At 33.8% G+C, this 25,034-nt stretch overlaps 1 long non-coding RNA gene across 1 annotated transcript in view; it reads right to left on the bottom strand.

Moving 5' to 3' along the window:
- The window catches only part of LOC129532948 (uncharacterized), an 82,442-nt gene extending 65,042 nt beyond the window's left edge, over window positions 1–17,400 (bottom strand). The window contains exon 1 of the long non-coding RNA XR_008678918.2: window positions 17,341–17,400. This is a non-coding gene — a long non-coding RNA (uncharacterized lncRNA). The remainder of the gene's footprint in view (window positions 1–17,340) is intronic.
- Window positions 17,401–25,034: the final 7,634 nt, after the last annotated feature.

Here is a 25,034-nt window from a genome sequence, read left to right as displayed (position 1 = left end):
ATATGATTCAGAAAAATCTACCTCTTAAGCATACTTTCATAGGAAGCTAATAGAAGATGCTTTCTAACAAATCAAGGAGATAAATTAAAACAAGAAGATGTGAGGTTCATAAAACAGTAGCCGTAACAAATGATAGCAGATTAGAGAAATTCCAAGGTTGCAGTTGTGCTTCAATCATAGAGAGCAAAGCATCCAGATTAGAACAAGAGGTTGATTCCAGGATGACCTTTGCAGGCCAATGATTCATTGAGTGATACACTGGAGAAGTTAAGCTATAAATATATATCAGCAGCATACACATGGCACACCAAAAGCCCAAGCCTGTCTGCTGCCACTATAAAGGATTTATATTATGTAGCAGCCTAGAACATGAAAAGTTGCACAGAAATAAAGCACTGATATTTGGTTTATTAACTATGACATCTTCTATTTAATTCTTCTATATTATAATCTTAGCAGAAATTATAAACATTAAAATAATTGCTAACTCAGCAATTTGGTAATAATAATAAATAAAACACATATCCTACTTTGACACTATACTTTTTGTTTTATACAGTAGAGCATCTATGATTGTCATAAAAACATGTTGGCTATGAAGATAAGAATTATTCATATTCAATATAATATGAACTAAAAATTTTAAAATATCACAAAGTTTCAAAGTTTATTTAATGAAATAAATGAAAAAACGATACTTTGATGAGAGGTTGAATATAGAGCACTGGAAAGTTGATAAATCAAAAAATAATGTAATCATGTTATTTTGACATACATGATTATCTGAAGTACTGAAAATGTGAATGTTTGAACTGGATACTTTGAAAGACTATGCCAAGTTCAGCTCTCAAAAGGTAGTCAAAAATGATAAAAAAAAGATAATTAGAAAATGTTTTTTGTAGTTCCCATATCACAATAATATTTCTTCTAAGACAGAACAATGAATAACAAGAATAGTAAAAGGAGATTCAATGATGAGACATCGTGTTTGATTTGCTGCTTCTGATTACAATACTATTTGTACTATAATTTTAAAACTAATATGTGTGCATGTACATTGGATTTTTTAAATAAACAACAAATAAAGTGATGCCATCTATTTCAGGGAATATAGAAAGTAATTTTATTTTTAATTTTAAGTTATTCTATAATGTTATTATATATGTAATATGTTATAATGCTTTAATTTTGTATTCTATATAATTTAAAACTATTTTAAATTAAATTAAATTAAATTAAAATTAAGCTATATATAGACGGCTTCCTTTGTCTTAGCGCAAGAATTGCACACCACAGCTTGTGTGCTAATTCTGGTTCACCTCCTATTTTTCATATGACCTGCAAGCTAACAGGTTTATACTTTTAAAGATTGAAAATAAATGAAATAAATAATATTTTTTGGTAATTGTATGAAGTGAGAATTTCAGTTTCCATATATCAACTTATATTGAAATACATCCATACTAATTTGTCTATTCTCTACGATTGCTTTTGCCCTACAATGGAAAATTTGAATAATTGTGACAGAAGAAAAGCTTTAAATATTTACTATCTCACCTTTTACAAAAATCGTTTTCCAACCGGCCTTATTGGATAATTCTTAAACACCTCAAAAAGCAAATTTTCCTGATTTGAAGTGAAATCATTCTTTGAAAATTATGTCACACAATGAACATAGGCATAAATTCAAGACTGTTTGTATAACTGAATCTTTAATTTAAAAAGACTAAAGATGAAAGAGATTATTAAAATAATGCAAATGATGAAGCTATGGTGTGAGATAGGAGAGACTTAAGGCTACTAGAGCCAAGTGTGCAATTTAAAGATGACCATGTGGTCCTTTGTTGTGAAGGCACTGAAGTCTTGGGGATGGAAAAGCTAAATTGTTTCTCACATAAAAAAGGAATGACTGATGAGTCTAATCAGGGATAGTAAATGATAGTTCTCACAAAATTGAAATGTAGCCATCCTAATATATATTGCCCTGGGCAGCAAATCATAATATTCAATAAGTTAACATTCTGTTACAGATATTATGTGTGTGGAATCTGCATACCTAATGTAGGGGAGAAATTTGAAGAACAAAAGTTTTGGAGATTTTTATTTCTTTTAATGAAAACCATTACATTACTGTATCTGCCTTTGGAATATTTTAGTTTGCTTGTTTTACGTGGAGTAATCTAAAAACTTATTTTGCTGTCTTAACAACATCTAATATTATACTATGAAATTCAGGAGTTTAAGGAAAGATACTGTTGCATACACAATTAAAGAAAATGGTGTGCAATTTCAGTGAGATGAAACAATTTTATTCACATTTCATCACATAACAAATTATCTATTAACTGGCATCTCTATACTACTGTATTGTAGAAAAAACTGAACTTCATGATAATGACTCCAACGTTCAATAAATTTTGGATATACCTTTAGAGCCACTGCATTCTTTTAAAAATGAACTTTGACAGCTTGCTGTTACTTACAGCAGGAGAGCACATATTCAAAAATAAAATCAAACAAATATAAGTTATATTTATTTGTAAATATCTTGAAACTTCAGAGTGGCTTTTCAAGAGATATCTGGACTAGTGAGATAGAGAGGTCACATATAGATATAAGTAGTAATCAATAGTTTACTGGAAATAATATACAGCTTGCATGAAAAATTCCCATGTAACTTATCAAGTTAATGCTGAATATAGTATTTGTAAGTATCTTTTATTATAGTCTAATTATTTGTTAAAAATTTAAATATAATAACATGATAATTTCATTCCTGGATATTTGATTTACCAGAATATCTCATTCTTCAATCTAATAGTAATTTATTTATAGAATATGGACTGGACATCATGTTAGCTTCATAACAAAATCTAGATATTTGTCAATTCTGTGTCTTGCACCACAGTCCTGAGAATCTCTTGACTGACTTATAGAGAGCTGCTCCAGGAGTTGCCTTCAAGTTTCACAAGTACGTAAGAGACTGAAATCACCAATTCTTAGAAATAATTAGAGCTGTTTCTTTACTTTTCACAATCTCTACGATTCATGAATCAGTAAATAATAAAGAAGCTTTTAATGCTACCCATCAATGAAATTAGAAAGAGAACTTGGATGATCTTTTTATACTGCTCATACTAATTCTCAATCTTAGTGTATACTACTTACATTCTTTACATTACATTATTTACAGCACATTTTAAATTCTTAGAATGGATTACCACTATAAAAAGCCAAGTTTTCACTCAATTTTTCTGCAAATGATATTTGATTTTCTTCTCGAGAGCCATCATTTCTTTACTCTCAATTCATTCATGTGGTTCATGAAGTAGTAACATCTTCACAACATAAATACACACATATTTTGGTCTGAACACACAATACAACTCTATCATTAAGACTCATTTTTGTCACCAGTGTTGGGATAATGGTGTCTAGCAAAACCAATGCCCAAGGATGTAGGAATGATATATATAAAGGATTGTTAGACTTCTTCAAATGACTGAAAATTAAGCTAAAACTGATGAAAGTAGGAAGCAAAAAACATATTTTTAATGACATTAGGCTTACAGACCTTAAGTAATATGTGAGTCAGCCATCTTTTTAAACTTGTCCCTTTAACTAAAAATATTCTAATTCTTGAGGGTACTGGATATAGAGTATACCATTGACCACATTTGATACCTGGGCTTGGCTAAAGTAGATAGAAGGCAGTGCCAGTCTACAGATTTCAAACTGTGAGACTGATAGTACATTTACATGAGAGCAGAATTAGTCTGAATGGTGGCTCACGCTTTTAATCCCAGCACTTTGGGACGCCAAGGCAGGAGGATTTCTTGAGCCCGGGAGTTCAAGACCAGCCTGGGCAACATAACAAGATCGTCTCAATTAAAAAAAATAAAAGAAAAAAAGAAAACAAAATGACAGATTAACCTTTCACCCCTGTTGTACCCTGGAGCATACACTCATAAGATATTTATGAGGTAAACATAAGATTGTTGAATTTTCTTTACTAATCATTGCATCCTTAAGTAAGGTCTTAAAAATTGACAATCTTTAGTTGATACTGGACCATGAAAAGCAGAAGAAAAACAAACAGCTGTCCTTTGTTACATTGACAGTCTCAATGGCATTCAATGGCATAAAGTCTTCTGCTCATGATTTTTGCAGTACCTCAATCTGCCAAGATTGGCTGAAAAAAAAAGCAGGTACATCAAGATAAAATAGTCAATGAAATTGGATGCAGTGATACACCTGAACCCACCACCCATAAGTATTTTTCTCCACTCTCTTAGCCTGACAAAAAGTAACTCTTAAGCTCATTTTAAATGACCATCATTCATGGTGATTTGTGAGATTTTGGTGCATCCCTCACTTGGGAAGCATACACTGCACCCTATTTGTAGTTTTTTCTCTCTCACTGCCTTCCCACCCTTTTTCCTTGAGTCCCCAAAGTCCATTGTGTTATTCTTACGACTTTGTATCCTCATAGTTTATCTCTCATCTATGAGTAAGAACATACGATGTTTGGTTTTCCATTCTTGAGTTATTTCTGTTAGAATAATAGTCTCCAATCTCATCCAGGTCACTGCAAACGCCATTAATTCATTCCTTTTTATGACTGAGCAGTTATAATATATATATATATGATATATTAAATTACTGATGGAATACTTTATACGTGTATATATATATATACTATATATATTGTGTGTATTTATATATAATAGTTTCTTTATTCATTCGTTGATTGATGGGCATTTGGGTTGGTTCCACATTTTTACAATTGTGAATTGTACTGCTACAAACAAGTGTGTGTAAGCATCTTTTTCACATAATGACTTCTTTTCCAGTGTATAGATACCAGTAGTGGGATTACTAGATCAAATGGTAGCTCTACTTTTCATTCTTTAAGGAATCTTCTCACACGCAGAAGTGTTGCCTGTTCACTTCAGCCATGCCAACTTCTACTATTTTTAAATTTTTCTTTACTATGGCCATTTTTTCAGGGGCAGGTTGATATCACATTGCAGTTTTGATTTTCATTTCCCTGATCATTAGTGATGTTGAGCATTTTTTTATATGTTTGTTGGCTATTTGTATATTATCATCTTTTGTGAATTGTCTATTCCTGTTCTTTATCAGCACTAAAGAACTTATTCATGTAACCAAACCCACCTGCTCCCCAATAACTTATGAAGAAAAAAGAACAAAATGCAAATGGCCAGGGACAGTGGCTCATGCCTGTAATTCCAGCCCTTTGGGAGGCTGAGGTGGGCAAATTGCCTGAGCCCAGCAGCCTGGGAAACATTATGAGACCCCATCTCTACAAAAAAATCAAGAGATTATCCAGGCATGATTTTGTGTGCCTGTGGTTTCAGCTATTCAGGAGGCTAAGGTGGGAAATTGCTTGAGCCCAGAAAGTCGAAGCTGCAGTCATCCATGATTGCACCACCGCACACAATCCTGGGTGACAAAGGCTTGTGTCCTGGGCTCTGCCCTTATGAATGGATTAATTCTGTTATTACAGGAGAGGGTTAGTTATAAAAAGTGAGTATGGCCCCTTCTTGCTCTCTTTCATGTGTGTTCCTTTGCCCTTCCGCCTTCTGCATAGGGTGACACAGCAAGAAGCCCTCATCAGATTCTGGCACCTTGATACTGGACTTCCCAAGCTCTAGAACTAAAACACTTCATGATTTTTTTTTGTCTGTAAACTACCCATTCTATGGTTCTGTGACACAACATAAAATGGGGAACATCTATAAGAATAGCTAAAATAATTTCAAAAAACAACCATACCAATTCCTGACAAGGATGTGAAGCAATAGGAATTCTCCTACAATTCTAGCAGGATGCGAAATAGTTCAGCCACTCCAGAAAACAGTTTGGCATGTTCTTATAAAGTTAAACACACAACTTCCATTTCACCAAGGAAGCCAACTCCTAGGCCTTTACCCTAGAGAAATGGAAACTTATGTTCACAGAAAAACCTGTATGTCAATATTGGTAGAAATGCTACTTCATAATTGCCCAAATTGGACTCAGTCCAAATTTCCTGCAGTGTCTGAATGGATAAACAAACTGTGGTAGACTCATGCATTAAAATACTAGTCAGCAATAAAAAGGAACAGGCTACTTGAATTTCATGCAACAACTTCTATGAATCTCAAAGGTTTACGCTGAGTGAAAGAAGCCACTATCCAAAGGTTACCTACGGTATGATTTTATCTATATTACATTCTTGAAAAGCCAAAACCATAGTGTTGGAGAACAGATCAGTTGTTGCCATAGTGATGTGACTATAAAGGCATAGCGTGAGGGAGTTTTGGGGAGTGATAGGACTGTTCTAAGTACCATGATTGTGGTGGTGTTTACACGAATATATATATGTCAAAATTCACAAATCTGGTGATTATTTCCCAATGCATATGTATATCGAATTATCAAGTTATACAGCCTAAATATTTAATTACATATGATTTTTAATTGCCAATTATACCTTAATAAAGTTGGAAAAAAATTTGAAAAATAAAAATAAAATGGCCATCAATGTGGGAGGGATTCCCCAACCTACACTATTGCTCCCTAAGGAAGACATTGAAAGGAGGACATTAGCTTGGATGTCCAATAGTCTGCTATCAGTTCTTGAGCTGGAGGTGTGTAATTGTGTGTGAGAGGGTATGAATTGACTTTGCATCTGTGTTGTGGTTGCAATGCAGACTCCACTATATGGCTGGCAAGAAGGGCAGAGGTCTCTGCCAGGCTTTGGTATCAGGATGATGCTGGCCTCATAAAATGAGTTAGAGAGGATTCCCTCTTTTTCTATTGATTGGAATAGTTTCAGAAGGAATGGTACCAGCTCCTCTTTGTACCTCTGGTAGAATTCGGCTATGAATCCCTCTGGTCGTGTACTTTTTTTTATTGGTAAGCTATTAATTATTGCTTCAATTTCAGAGCCTGTTATTGGTCTATTCAGAGATTCAACTTCTTCCTGGTTTAGTCTTGGGAGAGTGTATGTGTCGAGGAATTTATCCATTTCTTCTAGATTTTCTAGTTTGTTTACATAGACGTGTTTATAGTACTCTCTGATGGTAGTTTGTATTTCTGTGGGATCGGTGGTGATATCCCCTTTATCATTTTTTATTGCGTCTATTTGATTCTTCTCTCTTTTCTTCTTTTTAGTCTTGCTAGAGGTCTATCAATTTTGTTGATCTTTTCAAAAAAACACGTCCTGGATTCATTGATTTTTGAAGGGTTTTTTGTATCTCTATCTCCTTCAGTTCTGCTCTGGTCTTAGTTATTTCTTGCCTTCTGCTAGCTTTCGAATGCGTTCACTCTTGGTTCTCTAGTTCTTTTAATTATGATGTTAGGGTGTCAATTTTAGATCTTTCCTGCTTTCTCTTGCGGGCATTTAGTGCTATAAATTTCCCTCTACACACTGCTTTAAATGTGCGCCAGAGATTCCGGTATGTTGTGTCTTTGTTCTCATTGGTTTCAAAGAACATATTTATTTCTGCCTTCATTTCGTTATGTACCCAGTAGTCATTCAGGAGCAGGTTGTTCAGTTTCCATGTAGTTGAGCGGTTTTGAGTGAGATTCTTAATCCTGAGTTCTAGTATGATTGCACTGTGGTCTGAGAGACAGTTTGTTATAATTTCTGTTCTTTTACATTTGCTGAGGAGTGCTTTACTTCCAACTATGTGGTCAATTTTGGAGTAGGTGTGGTGTGGTTCTGAAAAGAATGTATATTCTATTGATTTGGGGTGGAGAGTTCTGTAGATGTTTATTAAGTCCGCTTGGTGCAGAGCCGAGTTCAATTCCTGGATATCCTTGCTAATTTTCTGTCTTGTTGATCTGTCTAACGTTGACAGTGGGGTGTTGAAGTCTCCCATTATTATTGTGTGGGAGTCTAAGTCTCTTTGTAGGTCACTAAGGACTTGCTTTATGAATCTCGGTGCTCCTGTATTGGGTGCATATATATTTATGATAGTTAGCTCTTCTTGTTAAATTGATCCTGGCAGAGACACAACAAAAAAAGAGAGTTGTAGACCAATATCCCTGATGAACATCGATGCAAAAATCCTCAATAAAATACTGGCAAACTGAATCCAGCAGCACATCAAAAAGCTAATCCACCATGATCAAGTGGGCTTCATCCCTGGGATCCAAGGCTGGTTCAACATACACAAATCAATATATGTAATCCAGCATATAAACAGAACCAATGACAAAAAACCAATGATTATCTTAATAGATGCAGAAAAGGCCTTTGACAAAATTCAACAGCTCTTCATGCTAAAAACTCTCAATAAATTAGGTATTGATGGGACATATCTCAAAATAATAAGAGCTATCTATGACAAACCCACAGCCAATATCATACCGAATGGGCAAAAACTGGAAGCATTCCCTTTGAAAATTGGCACAAGACAGGGATGCCCTCTCTCACCACTCCTATTCAACATAGTGTTGGAAGTTCTGGCCCAGGCAATCAGGCAGGAGAAGGAAATAAAGGACATTCAATTAGGAAAAGAGGAAGTCAAATTGTCCCTGTTTGCAGATGACATGATTGTATATCTAGAAAACCCCATTGTCTCAGCCCAAAATCTCCTTAAGCTGATAGGCAACTTCAGCAAAGTCTCAGGATACAAAGTCAATATACAAAAATCACAAGCATTATTATACACCAATAACAGACAAACAGAGAGCCAACTCATGAGTGAACTCCCATTCACAATTGCTTCAAAGAGAATAAAATACTTAGGAATCCAACTTAAAAGGGAAGTGAAGGACCTCTTCAAAGAGAACTAGAAACCACTGCTCAATGAAATGAAAGAGGATACAAACAAAGGGAAGCACATTCCATGCTCATGGGTAGGAATAATCAATATCTTGAAAATGGCCATACTGCCCAAGGTAATTTATAGATTCAGTGCCATCCCCATCAAGCTATCAGTGACTTTCTTCACAGAATTGGAAAAAACTACTTTAAAGTTCATATGGAACCAAAAAAGAGCCCACATTGCCAAGTCAATCCTAAGCCAAAGGAACAAAGCTGGAGGCATCACACTACCTGACTTCACAATATACTACAAGGCTACAGTAACCAAAACAGCATGGTACTGGTACCAAAACAGAGATATAGATCAATGGAACAGAACAGAGCCCTCAGAAATAATGCTGCATATCTACAACTATCTGATCTTTGACAAACCTGACAAAAAGAAGCAATGGGGAAAGGATTCCCTATTTAATAAATGGTGCTGGGAAAACTGGCTAACCATATGTAGAAAGCTGAAATTGCATCCCTTCCTTACACCTAATACAAAAACTAATTCAAGATGGATTAAAGACTTAAATGTTAGACCTAAAACCACAAAAACCCTAGAAGAAAACCTAGACAATACCACTCAGGACATAGGCATGGGCAAGGACTTCATGTCTAAAACACAAAAAGCATTGGCAACAAAAGCCAAAATTGACAAATGGGATCTAATTAAACTAAAGAGCTTCTGCACAGCAAAAGAAACTACCATCAGAGTGAACAGGCAACCTACAGAATGGGAGAAAATTTTTGCAATCTACTCATCTGACAAAGGGCTAATATCCAGAATCTACAATGAACTCAAACAAATTTACAACAAAAAAACAAAGAACCCCATCAAAAAGTGGGTGAAGGATATGAACAGACACTTCTCTAAAGAAGACATTTATGCAGCCAGAAGACACATGAAAAGATGCTCATTATCACTGGCCATCAGAGAAATGCAAATCAAAACCACAATGAGATATCATCTCACACCAGTTAGAATGGCGATCATTAAAAAGTCAGGAAACAACAGGTGCTGGAGAGGATGTGGAGAAATAGGAACATTTTACACTGTTGGTGGGATAGTAAACTAGTTCAACCATTGTGGAAGTCAGTGTGGCCATTCCTCAGGGATCTAGAACTAGAATTACCATTTGACCCAGCCATCCCATTACTGGGTATATACCCAAAGGATTATAAATCATACTGCTATAAAGACACATGCACACGTATGTTTATTGCGGCACTATTCACAATAGCAAAGACTTGGAACCAACACAAATGTCCAAAAATGATAGACTGGATTAAGAAAATGTGGCACATATACACCATGGAATCCTATGCAGCCATAAAAAATGATGAGTTCATGTCCTTTGTAGGGACATAGATGAAGCTGGAAACCATCATTCTCAGAAAACGATCACAAGGATAAAAAACCAAACACCACATGTTCTCACTCACAGGTGGGAATTGAACATTGAGAACACATGGACACAGGAAGGGGAACATCACACACTTGGGCCTGTTGTGGGGTGGGGGGAGGGATAGCATTAGGAGATATACCTAATGCTAAATGACGAGTTAATGGGTGCAGCAGACCAACATGGCACATGTATACATATGTAACAAACCTGTACATTGTGCGCATGTACCCTAGAACTTAAAGTATAATAGTAATTAAAAAAAAGAAGGGCAGATGTTATAGAAGGCCTTCTTGGCTGTCTTTACCCTCTGCTGTGGACACCCAGAGTAGTTACCCAAACCCCACCACAGACTCTACATTTGTTCAGGTTATCCTCTGTAAGTGGTCATACCTGTTTCCTCAAAGACTTTATTGGTTTACAAATCCAATAGACAGATACTTCCATTGATGCTTGCTTTGGCCTCTGATCATGCTATACTATCCTGGGAAGATCTTCATCTGATCTGGCTAAGTGATGTACATTTTTGCACAAATAGAGCGTTCTTTTTGCTTTCTTCATGAATCCCTTCCATTTTCCTTCATATGGTGCCGGAATCATGATGCCATCAATATTAAAATATATTATAAAATATATTATATAATCCCTATACAATGCAGTGGTTACAGTATGCATATTTCAGGCTATCTGTGAAAATGCTTTGTGATGTGCTGTTTTATATCAAAGAATGGAACCTGTGTTTTGATTCACCAGCTTCAAAATACTCTTTTTGTAGAATCTGCGAAGTGACATTTCTGAGCCTATTGAGGCCTATAAGGAAAAATTGAATATCCAGCAGGATAAACTAGAAACAAGCTAAGGGAATAAATAGTTGGCAGATATGCTGTTCTACATTTATGCTAGGAATATTCCAGTAGTAAATATAATATAACCAGAAAATAAATAATCATCCACTTTTTCCAGTACACTCTGGGTAAGACTTAAATTTGTGCTATTCATCAATAAAGACAAGTAACAAGCCTTTTTTTATTGACAAGTTGATATACATCCATGAGCACATGGATATGGAAAGACACCCTGGAAAAAAAATTTTTGTACTGGGCCCTCACAACCTAGGGTCAGTCCTGACACACACACACACACACACACACACACACACACACACAGAGAGAGAGAGAGAGAGAGAGAGAGAGAGAGAGAGAGAGAGAGAGAATAGAGTGCAATTGATGAAATTAGTTTATTTTATAATTATTATTAATGAATAAAATAGTTTGTGCTGGGATAAAAATTGATATGGTGAGGCTGTTGTGAATTTTAGATACCCTTTAAGATATATTATCTGATAGCTCTATTACTTTCCTTATTCCCCTGAAGCCTAATTTTATTGATTATTCTGAGTTATTGAAAGACCAAGTTGTATAGTAAGAATTGATTTGTGTATAGTGATAAAACTCTTATTACTTGAGTTTATGTGAAAGTATCTCTCTTTTTTATTGTTATGCTATAAGTTCTGGGATACATGTGCAGAATGTGCAGGTTTGTTACATAGGTATACACGTGCCATGGTGGTTTGCTGCACCCATCATCCTGTCATCTACATTAAGTATTTCTGCTAATTTCTACATTAAGTATTTCTCCCCTATCTCCCCAACCCCTGAGAGGCCCCAGTGTGTGATGTTCCCCTCCCTGTGTCCATGTTCTCATTGATCAACTCCCACTTATGAGTGAGAACATGTGGTGTTTGTGTTTCTGTTCTTCTGTTAGTTTGCTGAGGATAATGGTTTCCAGTTTCATCCATGTCCCTGCAAAGTGCATGAACTCATCCTTTTATATGGCTGTATAGTATTCCATGGTGTATATGTGCCACATTTTCTTAATCCAGTCTATCATTGTTGGACATATGGGTTGGTTCCAAGTCTTTGCTATTGTGAATAGTGCTGCAATAAACATATATGTGCATATGTCTTTGTAGTAGAATGATTTACAATCTTTTGAGTATATGCCCAGTAATGGGATTGCTAGGTCAAATGATATTTCTGCTTCTAGATCCTTGAGGAATCACCACACTGTCTCCCACAATGGTTGAATTAATTTACACTCTCACCAACAGTGTAGAAGTGTTCCTATTTCTCCACATCCTCTCCAGCATTTGTTGTTTCCTGACTTTTTCATGGTTGCCATTCTAATTGGCGTGAGATGGTATCTCTTTGTGGTTTTGATTTCTGTTTCTCTAAAGACCAGTGATGATGAGCCTTTTTTCATATGTTTATTGGCCTTATAAATGTCTTCATTTGAGAAGTGTCTGTTCATAGCCTTCATCCACTTTTTAATGGGGTTGTTTGTTATTTTTCTTGTAAATTTGTTTAAGTTCCTCATAGATTCTGGATATTAGCTGTTAGTCAGTTGGATAGATGACAAAAATTTTCTCTCTTGCGATAGTTTACTGAGAATGATGCTTTCCAATTTCATCCATGTCCCTACAAAAGACATGAACTCATCATTTTTTATGGCTGCCTAGTGAAACCAAACACCACATATTCTCACTCGTAGGTGGGAATTGAACAATGAGAACACATGGACACAGGAAGGGGAACATCACACTCCGGGGACTGTTGTGGGGTGGGGGGAGCGGGGAGGGAGAGCATTGGGAGATATACCTAATGCTAGATGACGAGTTAGTGGGTGCAGCGCACCAGCATGACACATGTATACATATGTAACTAACCTGCACATTGTGCACATGTACCCTAAAACTTAAAGTATAATAATAAATAAATAAAAAGAAAAAAATTTTCTCTCATTCTGTAGGTTGCCAGTTCACTCTGATGACAGTTTCTTTTGCCATGCAGAAGCTCTTTATTTTAATTAGATCTGATTTGTCAATTTTGGGTTTTGTTGCCATTGGTTTTGGTGTTTTAGTCATGAAGTCTTTGCCCTTGCCTATGTCCTGAATGGTATTGCCTAATTTTCTCCTATATTTTTATGGTTTTACATCTTACACTTAAGTCTTTAATCCATCTTGAGTTAATTTTTTATAAGGTGTAAGGAAGGGGTCCAGTTTTAGTTTTCTGCATGTGGCTAACCAGTTTTTCCAACACTATTTGTTAAATAGGAAATTCTTTCCCCATTGCTTTGACAGGTTTGTCAAAGAACAGATGGTTGTAGATAAGTGGCATTATTTCTAAGGCCTTCATTCTGTTCCATTGGTCTATATATCTGCTTTGTTACCAGTACCATGCTGTTTTTGTTACTGTAGCCTTGTAGTATAGTTTGAAGGCAGGTAGCATGATGCCTCTAGATTTTTTCTTTTTGCTTAGGATTGTCTTGGCTATATGGGCTCTTTTTTGGATTTTTAAGAATTCTATATGAAATTTAGTTTTTTTTAATTCTGTGAAGAAAGTCAATGGTAGCTTGATGGGGATAGTATTGATTCTATAAATTACTTTCGGCAGTATGGCCATTTTTATGATATTGATTCTTTCTATCCATGAGCATGGAACGTTTTTCCATTTGTTTGTGTCCTCTCTTATTTCCTCAAGCATTGGTTTGTAGTTCTCCTTAAGGGGTCCTTCACATCTCTTGTAAGATGTATTCCTAGGTATTTTATTCTTTTTGTCACAATTGTGAATGGCAGTTCACAATTGGCTCTCTATTATTGGTGTATAGGAATGCTTGTGATTTTTGCACATTGAATTTGTATCCTGAGACTTTGCTGAAGTTGCTTATCAGGTTAAGGAGATTTTGGGCTGAGATGATGGGGTTTTCTAAATATACAATCATGTCATCTGCGAGCAGAGAAAATTTGACTTCCTCTCTTCTTATTTCAATACGCTTTATTTCTTTCTCTTACCTGAATGCTCTGGCCAGAGCTTCCAATACTATGTTGAATAGGAGTAGTGAGAGAGGACATCCTTGTCTTGTGCTGGTTTTCAAAGGGACTGCTTCCAGCTTTTGCCTATTCAGTACGATACTGGCTGCGGGTTTGTCATAAATAGCTCTCATTGTTTTGACATACGTTCCATCAATACCTAGTTTATTGGAGTTTTTAGCATAAAGGCGTGTTAAATTTTATCGAAGGCCTTTTCTGCATCTATTGAGATAATCATGAATATCTCCCTTTTTCGAATAAATAAAGACAAAAGTATTGGTGACTTATAAATCACAAGGGATCACCTAACTGACATATGTGATTTATGGTATTTAACTTCATGATGTAGTGGTTACTTCTTCAACTGCCTCCATCACAGAAATAGAAGCATTGCAATTTGTGCTTGATATGTTTCCAAATGACTAAGATGAGTATGTTTGATCAACTACTCTTTTTGAGGTGATATTTTCTTTAAAAATATGCTCATTCCTAACATGGAAAATAGGTACCTTTTTTAGAAAAGTGTCGATATTTTGGCTGCATTTCAAAACTGGGCAGGAGATTATCAGTGTTCAATCTACCAGTCATCTTTCTTCAAACTCCCACTGAGCTAAATGGGAGTTTTGTACTTTAGCAAACAGTAAATTAGGTTTCCAGTGACGTGAAGAGAGGAGGACAGACAGTTCCAGATGGCAAGTGCCACCGAAGCTAAGGGTCAATGTTTACAGAGAAGGGAGTGGGTGCAGTATACAATCTCAATTATTAAAAGTCAGTAGACAGGAAAACAACAAAAATGGTAACAGATGAGTGAAATGACTCTGTTGGAATGAACAAGTACTGTAAGCCTTTGCAAAGCTCCCTAGGGCAAATGCATTATTAGTAGATTTGTATTTATTAGGAGCATGCCATGGGATTAAGCTGCTGTGAGCTAATTCTTACTCTTATTTAAAACTTTTCTTTTTAAAAAAAATCGAAATAGTAAACCTTGGTAGTTAACACATCTTTCATTACTTGGAAATAGTAATTCTACAGAAACATACTTGTTTTTGGCTTGCCTGAATGTAGTTACTTACCTTTATATTTTTCCTAATTATACTGTACCATATTAATATTGTTGGAACTGAAATAATACTATTTGTTTCTTTCCAGAGGAGATGAAAGTATCATACAATGTTTGCAGCATTAAGATTTTCTTCTCCTTTAACTAGTTATAGTGCAATAGATATCAGTTTTGTTTCCAGCATTATATTGTTAATGCCTCATGCAAGATTCATGCATGATTATCTCAATTTCGTGTTTTTAATTTAACACAAACATTAGCAAGAAGAACCAATTCACCAAACCTAATGACTGGTCATAATGCCATACAATAGAGTGTTACTTTCTATAACATTTTTTTATGCAAAATTCATCTCAAAACACATTTTAAAGTTAAATGAAATCATTATAGATTTAACATTATCTGATTTCATCAGCTAATAAATAAGAGCAAAGAGAGAAATTAACTTATCTACAAATCAGAAAAAAGAAAGGTTTAGGAGACATGTATTTCAACTGGGTGATAGGAGATTCCCGAGAAAGGATAAAGAATAAAATTACTGGGAACTCTAGAAGCCATGGCTGCAAGCTTTATGAGACAGAGGTTTTGTTTGTATTTGCTTCTTGTGTTGAAATTGCTTTGTGAACTTAAGCAAAATAGTTAATTATCTGTAACTTAGATTTGCCTTGTTGATAAACTAAAACAGAGTACAGCTTTAGAATGGAGAGCTGCTCCCATTAAAAGTAAGTTCAAAAATATGTTTTTGGGAAGTCCATTGTTCACACTTTTCCGGGCAGTAAGGCTCTAATACAAATTGTTATTGTTATAAAAAAATAAAATTAATGTCCTAAATGGAGTATTCTCTTATCTGCAAAACTATACAACACAAAACCTATGCTCTATGCCTTATTGATATATTCTTGCATGCTGAATTCTACCTTTAAAAAATTTACCAATCATTAAACACTGGAGCAATTTACACCTTCTCATTGTATTAGTATTAGAAAATTGAAGTAAAGTTCAGAAATTCAAAATGTTACTCTATTGCTCATTAAATTATTTAAATAAATTAACATGTGTATCCTAGCCAAGGTACCTCTTAAGAATGACAATTAATCTTAAGAGTGATTGACAATTAACTTTATATTTTTAAAATGTGGTTATGTGTTAGAATAATCGAAAGACATTGCTTATAATTTTCAAACTGTCAGAATGGATGAATTACCACTGTATGATGGAAACATAAATCAAACTTAAAGATTTCTTCTGTTCTAACCAATTTTCGTCACCATCATCTTCTGTGAGGTCACCTATCTCTAATTATAATTAAACTCTAATTTCTCACCTGTGAAATTAAATGATTAGTCTGAATATGAGACATAGATTCAAATATCCACACAGAAGTGATAGGTAATTTAAGTTAATTAAATTTATCAGGTGACAATTTCAGCAAACTAAAGAGTAAATACTCCTTCCAAAATGGTCTTCTGAAATTGTTACCATGCAGGAATTTGGAGTAATACAGCAAATTTCTTTATTTGCATGCATATCAAACTGTTTTATTTCAAATGTCTGAATGCTAATTTTTAAGTGCTAGTCCAAATATTTTTCAGCAGCCAATACAAAATACTTATATGGTGCAAACAAACTGAAAACCACCAGTTTCTAAATATTACAATAGATCGATTTTTAGATTACTCCAAACAATCCACTTTTGAAATATTTTTCTAAAGCTAAAATGATACAAGTACATAGACATTTTCATGTCAGATGAGGAAATGTGGAGTGTAGTAATCCTTATGTAGAGGTAAATGAATAGGCAAGGTTTATTTTGTTTGTTTGTTTTATTTTTTGTCTTTTAGACTTTAGTCTCGTTCCTTCACCAGGCTGGATTGCAGTGGTACAATCTCGGCTCACTGCAACCTCTATAAAAGGCAAGTTTTGTACAAAAAATTATTCTGTTTTTTGAAAAAATAATATTTCCTCTGTCATTTTTTCCATTTTTTACCTTTTTAACATGCCTTCCTTAATGAGATGTAAAATGTCTACTATGGTGTTAATGTGTATCTCAATAATCACCATTTTAAAAATTAACAAAGAAATTAATAATTAATTTTTTATGATTCTTACCTTAACCTTACAACCTGAGGAGGAAATGGTATCCTAGATGGAACAGAAATGTTGAAATGGAGGAGTATCTCACCTGAGAAATGCCATCTCCTCCTCAAGTATGGCAGTACCTTGGTGTTGTCCCCAAACTCCAGGGTCTGTTGTTTACCATTGCAAGCCTGGAAAATCAGTTGTTATTTCAGTAATAAGAAAATAGCTTCCCAAATCCTCTCATGGAAACTACACTCAATAAGAAACACATTTACTTAAAACATAAATGTCACATTTATTTTTAAAAAAGAAATGTAATAAGCAAACAAGATATTTGTGCTCACTCAGTATTTCCTGTCACTATATTCCAACCTAATTGGATTGCCAATTATCATCTGAATTTTTCTCAGTGATTATCAAAATAGCTTATTCAAAGTAGGTTGATGACTTGTGTCATAAGTCTGACATGTACTGATATGTTAATCTTCACTATACGGATCTTTCTAACACAATTACCAAACACATAGGCCGTGACAGGTTCCCAACTAAATCACTCTAGACATATGCTATCATCATGTGCTTGTATCTCTTTGCCTTGGATATTTAAACTCTCTTTAAAAGTTGTAAGACCACATATGCAAATAGTTGAATTAATCTAACCTCAGGTTATTCACTCTCATTTGTCCCTGCAAAAGCCCTTGATATTCATTTTCAATCCTAGACCCAATTTCTATCCCCTTCCATACATAGACACCTACTTTGCTCTACTTAAAATAAGACATACCTTTATATATATAATAAATATCATCTGAAGGTATAGTATTGAATTATATTTTATTTTCAAAACCAGTATTTTTATGAATCATATTTTAACATAAAATTAAATTTTACCCTTTTTATTTTTCTGTACACAACCAGTTAGTTGTGTTTGCCTGCATCACAGCATTCCATTTTACATACCCAGCACACTTTACTTTTATTCATACTCCCACTGATAGACCTTATATCTAAATTTCTGCCACCCCTCTTATTGGTATCATGAATATATTAATATCTGTTCCTAAAATGATCTGTTACTAAATTTAAGCATATAAATACAATTTTGAGATAGTAAGTACGTAGAGAATTTACATTAATGTCAAAGTCATCTGCTCATAACAGGAAAGGGAAAGTGTTGTCAAATATCCATATCATTGTGATTATTTGGTATTACCAAAATTTTACTTCTTTTAATCCTAACAGGCTAAGGTGCTATGTTAGTGTTGCTCATATTTGTGTTGCTTATTACTCTAAGAATATTGTCAGACATCTTTTATACCTGTTTACCTTTTATGTACTGGCCATTTACATCCTTTGAACATTTTTCTAATATATTTACTATTTTTCTTAGTTTTTTTCAGGATTAAAATATATTAATGTATAATTAGTTTTAGAAATTGCAAATATTCTCTTTCAGACTTGTATAGAATTGTGTTTTCTTTTCATGTCAAAGTAGTTGACATTTTTCCCTACAGGTTTTAGTTCGTTCATTATTAATAAATTTATTGACTTTATATTTTTTTAACAGGCCCAAATTTAGGCATTTAGGGTACAGAAATTAAAAGTAATAAAAACTAATTAACTAACAAACTAAATAAATACTAGAAAATCACTTTTCTCAGTGGAGCTTACCTATTTTTGAGGATATGGACAATCATCAAACACATTAACTTGAAGTATGTAAGGTGATTATAAGTGCAATGAGAACAAAATATTCATAGGAAACATATACAGCATGATAGTGATGTGTGATAATTTATAAAGGAAGGTGAAAAAAGTTATATTTGAACAGAAAGCTAAAAGAGTAGAGAATAACCTCCATGTGGTTATTTAGGAAAAAATAATTTCAGGCGAAAGGAAAAGAAGAAACAAAACTCACAGTTTTGAATTTGTTTTACAAATACATTATTTGAGTAAATCATTGTAATAGAGGATCCAGAGTTCTTGGATATTTCTACTTTAACAGCACCTTGCGTTTATTCCTAAAACTTTAAATCACGTATCTTAATAGCTAGTATTATACATTCTCCATTTCGTCCTTTATTTTTAAAAAGTCTCAATATCAGCTATTCATTTCCATATAAGTTTATCACATTTTACTTTAGATTTCAAATTTCTAAATACTAAATAAATATTTTAATTTATGAGATGGAACTTGTTATAATATGACGTTGCAACATTTCCCTGGTACCAAAATTGGAAAAAAAAATTATTAAAAAATAAAACTACAGATCAATGTTCCTTATGAATGTATATGCAAAAATCCTCAACAAAATATTTGCAAATCAATCCAAAAATTTAAGAAAAGGACAAGACATTACAACCAAGTGTGTTTTATTTTAAAAATGCAAGGTTGATTTAACATTTGAAAACCAATCAGTGCAATTCATTATATGTCTTAGTCCATTTGCATTGCTTAAACAAAATACCTAAGACCGATCAGCTTACTAACAAAGTAAATTTATTTCTCACAGCTCTGGTGGCTGAGAAGTATATGATCAAACATCAGCATATTCGGTGTCTGGTGAAGGCTTATTTTCTCATAGATGACACCTTTGCACTGTTTCTCACATGTTGCAAAGGATAAATGAGCTCCTTTCAGCGTATTTTATTAGGGCACTAATACTATGCATGAGGGCTCCGTGCTCCTGACCTAATAACCTCTTAGAAAGTCCCATTTCCCAATACCATGACATTAAGGCTTAGGTCCTAACGTATGAAACTTAGGAGACACAAACATTCAGACTACACTACCAAGTCAACACACTAAGGAAGAATAACCATATAATCATCTCCACAGATACAAAAGTGCATTGCGGAAAGTAAATTTAGCAAATTTTTACATCGTCATATAAACACACACACGCACACACAGAGACAGGCTGACTCTCAGCAAACTGAGAAGAAAGTAGTACTTCCTCTACTTGATAAAGATTGAGAAACTCACATTAAGCTTATGTCTAAAATATTTAATGTAGAAAGACTAAAAGGTTTTCTCTTATACAGGGAACAAAGACATATCTATTTACTATTGTACTGAAGACCCTAGTCAGTGCAATAGGATAAGAAAAATCAATAAATGTCATACAGATTTTTTAAAAATAATAAAGCTGTCTCTACTTGCATATTATTTGTCTATCTAAAATAAATATCAAAAATGACAAAAATGTTATCAAGACTAATAATAAGTTTAGCAGTTTGCAGGATACAAAGTAAATATATAAAATTATATTTACAAAATTGAATTTGTTTTTGTAATTATATGGGGATATATATTTTATATATTATGTTTGTAACATATGTATGAAACTATGTAACAGTAATATTAAAATATTTATGGGCAAGAAAGATATAGTCAAAAGTACTAAACATAAATGAAATAAATCAAAATAAACTTAAATAGAGAAATATACTATTTTCATAGTTTTAAACACTCAATATTTAAAAAAATCAATTTGCTCTGTTTTGCCTATAGATTCAACACAACTCCAATCACATTTCTAGCAGGAATTTCTAGAAATTAGCAAACAGATTCTAAAACTTATATTCAAAAGTAAAGCAACAAAAAACAGTAAAACAATTTTCAAAAAAATAAAGAAAAAGGCTGGAAGGCACTTTTCTTTATTTAAGAGTGAACTCTAAACTTGCAGTAATCAAACACTGTGGTACCACCAAAAGACTAGACATAGAACAAATGAACAGAAAAGAGTCTGGAAATAAAAGTACACATATTTGGCCAATTGATTTTCAACAAAGATACATAGGCAAATCCATTAAGAAATAAATTCTTCTAAATAAATAATGATAGGATATTTGGATATCCACATTAAAAAAAAGCTTGACTTTTTTGTATTATTTTGTTTATAATTTATTACATGATATATGTAAATTAATTCTAAATAGATAATAAATCTAAAACTAAAGGAGAGACAAGAGGAGGAGGTAGAAGAGGAAGAGGAGGAGCAGAAAATATAGGAGAAATATTTAGCAATGTGACTTTGGAATAGACAAAGCATAGCTTAGATATGACACCAAATGCATACTCCATGGAATAAAATTTGATAAACTGAACTTAATAAAAATTAAAACCATTTGGTCTTAAAATGACATTTTAAGAAATTGAAAAGACATCATATATTGGGGGATATATTTATAATATATATATCTGATAAACCATTTATCTTTTGAATATATGAAAACTTCTTAAACCTTCAATTTTGAGAAATAACATAATTTTTACAAATCAACAAAACATTTAAATAGACAAATCACCAAGAATTATATCGGTGGCAAATAAACACATATGAGGGAACTGAACATCACTGGTCATTGGAGAAATGCAAATTAAAACTACAATGTGATATCACTACACACCTATTATAGTGCCTTGAATACAAAATAATAGTAGTAACGGCAGTAGTAGTAGTAGTAGTAAAATACTAAGTACTAGTACAGATGCTTAGAAATTGAACTACCTTGCATCGCTGGTGGACATGCAAAATGGTGCCGGCACTTAGGCAAATAGTCTAGCAGTTTCTAGGAGACATAATCATAAACTTATCATGCTACCCAGTAATTCCGCATCTATATATTTGCCCAAAAGAAATAAAAATTTATGTTAACACAAAAACCTGTACACTAGTATTTATAGATGACTTGTTTTGTAATATCAAAACTAGAAATGATTTTATTTTATCCTATTGCAATAATATAATCACCCAAATTTGGGAGCTGATATGATGTTACCCTTCCATCTTCACCTGGCATTGATATGACTTTTCTAATTTGCTAGTATTTGATAAATATGAGATAAATAGTGGATCAAGGAAATGAAGATAAAAGAAAATAACTCCAACTAGAAAATTACCTTAGAGCATAGATATTAGTTTAGGACTTCTGCTTTTTTTTCTTTTTATTTCTAGGCTGACATTCACCTGGCCTCAGTCTCACACACACGCACATGCACACACATGCACACACACACGTTCTTCACCTCTCTTCTCTCTATTTACTGTAATAGCTATTGAATCTTACCTAGGTTTGACTTTTGCACTTAAATGTCTGAGAATATGTTTTTAATACCTTAAAAATGACAATTGATTAGTAGATTGTAAATATGGAGTAGTCTGCAAACCTGGAAACATATTTGCATAGAACGACTAAAGTTTTAGCCCTGAATTTATCCATATAACTCCATCATGTAGGGATATTAATATAAATAAGAAGATGCATTCAAGGTCACATTATCAACTATCAAATTATTAGTGATACTATGAACTGGGACTTTTTAAACATTACATATATAATGAATACATTTGAATTTGCTTTTCAACATAAATAATACTACAAGAAAATAATTTTATGAATGCCTTAATCTAGAAAGTGTATTTTGTATGACAGATTTATGACAGCCAAAATAGGGACTGAAGCAATGAAGCAATACGTGCTTCACATGTATGTAGTATGTCACCTTTCTTCTTTAAAGGAGATGTAAACGCTATTCTAAGAACTGGTATGCAAATATCTTCTATACTATCCTCGGTTGCCACAAATCCATGCAAGAAGTGCACAAAGACATACAGCACAATCAAGCATTTTAGAATTCTAACTTTTATTTCTAAACTCTTAGGTGGATTTTCTGCCTTAGATGAATCTTAGAGCTTAAAAATCCCTTCCATCATACAGCAGAGCCTAATAAACCCTTTGACTGCTCCTCTTAGAGCACACTGTTTAATATTTTGACTCTATAACTTAATACTCCACTGCTAAGATAGAAGCAAAGAAAGGGAGTTACAAGGCAAAACCTTCCAAAAAAAAAATCATTTTCTCTAAATCCCAGAAAAAACCTCCTTGATATCTCTGCAGCCAGGGCGTCCTAAGGCAATGATTTAGGTGGTAGCTACGGGGCAATTTTACAACTAAGGCATTATTGAAGGAATCAATTCCAATATTTTACATAGACTCAGTCATTGGAAAATCCTCTTTCTACAAACCAGAAGCTATGTCCTTCGTTTAATAATATATTTAACTCTGATCAAATTACTTTCAGTTCTTCTTCTTAGTAATACAATTATTTGGGGCAATGTGTAACTGAAAAAAGATGCAAAGCACTTGGTTTCTAAACGTCTGCTAATGGACAAAGATTATATTATGAGGTGCAAAATTAAATTCACTCTGCATATGGAAAAAGTTCAGTATATTCACTGAGGGAATTTATTGACTACCTTAGTTGTTTTTGTTTGTTTGTTTGTTTTTGTTTTTTGTTTTTTGAGACAGAGTCTTGCTCTGTCGCCCAGGCTGGAGTGCAGTGGCGCGATCTCGGTTCACTGCAAGCTCTGCCTCCCGGGTTCACGCCATTCTCGTGCCTCAGCCTCTGGAGTAGCTGGGACAACAGGCGCCCGCCACCACGCCCGGCTAATTTTTTGTAGTTTTTTTAGTACAGATGGGGTTTCACCGCGTTGGCCAGGATGGTCTCGATCTCCTGACCTCGTGATCCGCCCGCCTTGGCCTCCCAAAATGCTGGGATTACAGGCGTGAGCCACCACGCCCGGCCTACTACCTTAGTTTTATCAACTAGTACTACATGACTGAAATTGCGCCTTGGAGTGTCTTAATTCTCACTATCCTAAAAGATCTTATTTTAGTAATAGCCACAAGTAAAGACTTTACAATTATGAATTCCTAATTATTTGAAAAAGCATTTAGCAAGTATTTTTTAAATATAATCTTATGCTTAAATTAAATTGACACCATAAATATTTAGGGATATATCAAGAGTAGATTTTTATATGTCAAAGGTAGATATTGTTTTCTATTCAGACGGCCCCATTTTCTTTCTTCTGTTGTCCTACTTATTTGGCAATGATGCCACTTTTAATTGGACTAATGGCTCAAAGCCACAAATTTAAATTATTTGAATTAAATCCTGTGCTTGCACTTGTTCTTCTGGCAATTGATTCATATCACCCCAGGAATGGTCTTGGAAATTTTTATCTATTAGGCTAAATGTTGAGCGTGGAAAAAGGTTATAAAAATATCCATAGATTGCTCAAGGAAAAAAGATAGAAATATTGATAGCAGAAGGGCAAAGGAATTATGCTCATGATTCACTAATATAAGGTATATTTTTAGTAGATGAAATGTGATTTAAATATATTTCCTAAACAAATATTAGATCTGTTTTCTCGTCATGGTTAGTTAGAAATAAAAGCAACAAAATTATAAAGTGTGGTAGGCAGAGGTAACCAATTTTTTTCAGGGTTTTAAAAATATGTGTGTATGTATATGTATATATTGTATATGTATATGTATATATGTATATATACACATATTTTAGAAACTGAAAGTTTCTGTAAAGTTCTTTTCTAAATGGCACTTTATAGTTTCTCAGAAAACCATGTTGAGTGAGAAGCTTTCTCTATATCTCTGTGTCCCTCAATCTTCACTTTGTTGGCTTCCAGGAGCTTCTTTTCATCTTGGCTCTTAAAGTATCTGCTACTGTGATCTCCTCCATTATTTTTCCTCATTAATTTAATTTTACAGAAAATAAAGTGTAGGTTCAGAAATTAAATACTTCAACTAAAAGAAGAATTCCATTAAAATTATAGTTCTTGCTCATTTTCAAGTGTTTGTAAAGTCACCTAGTACCATCGTACACATTTTTCTTTGGATGTTTTCCCTTCAAGGCTTCATATTATATGTGACCCAGAATAAATGAATTGTTTCCCTTAACAAGTATCTATCAGCATTTTTCTGTGT

This window comes from Gorilla gorilla, chromosome 3, assembly GCF_029281585.2.
Source record: "Gorilla gorilla gorilla isolate KB3781 chromosome 3, NHGRI_mGorGor1-v2.1_pri, whole genome shotgun sequence".
Lineage (NCBI taxonomy): Eukaryota > Metazoa > Chordata > Mammalia > Primates > Hominidae > Gorilla > Gorilla gorilla.
This window is presented reverse-complemented; position numbering and strand designations above follow the sequence as displayed.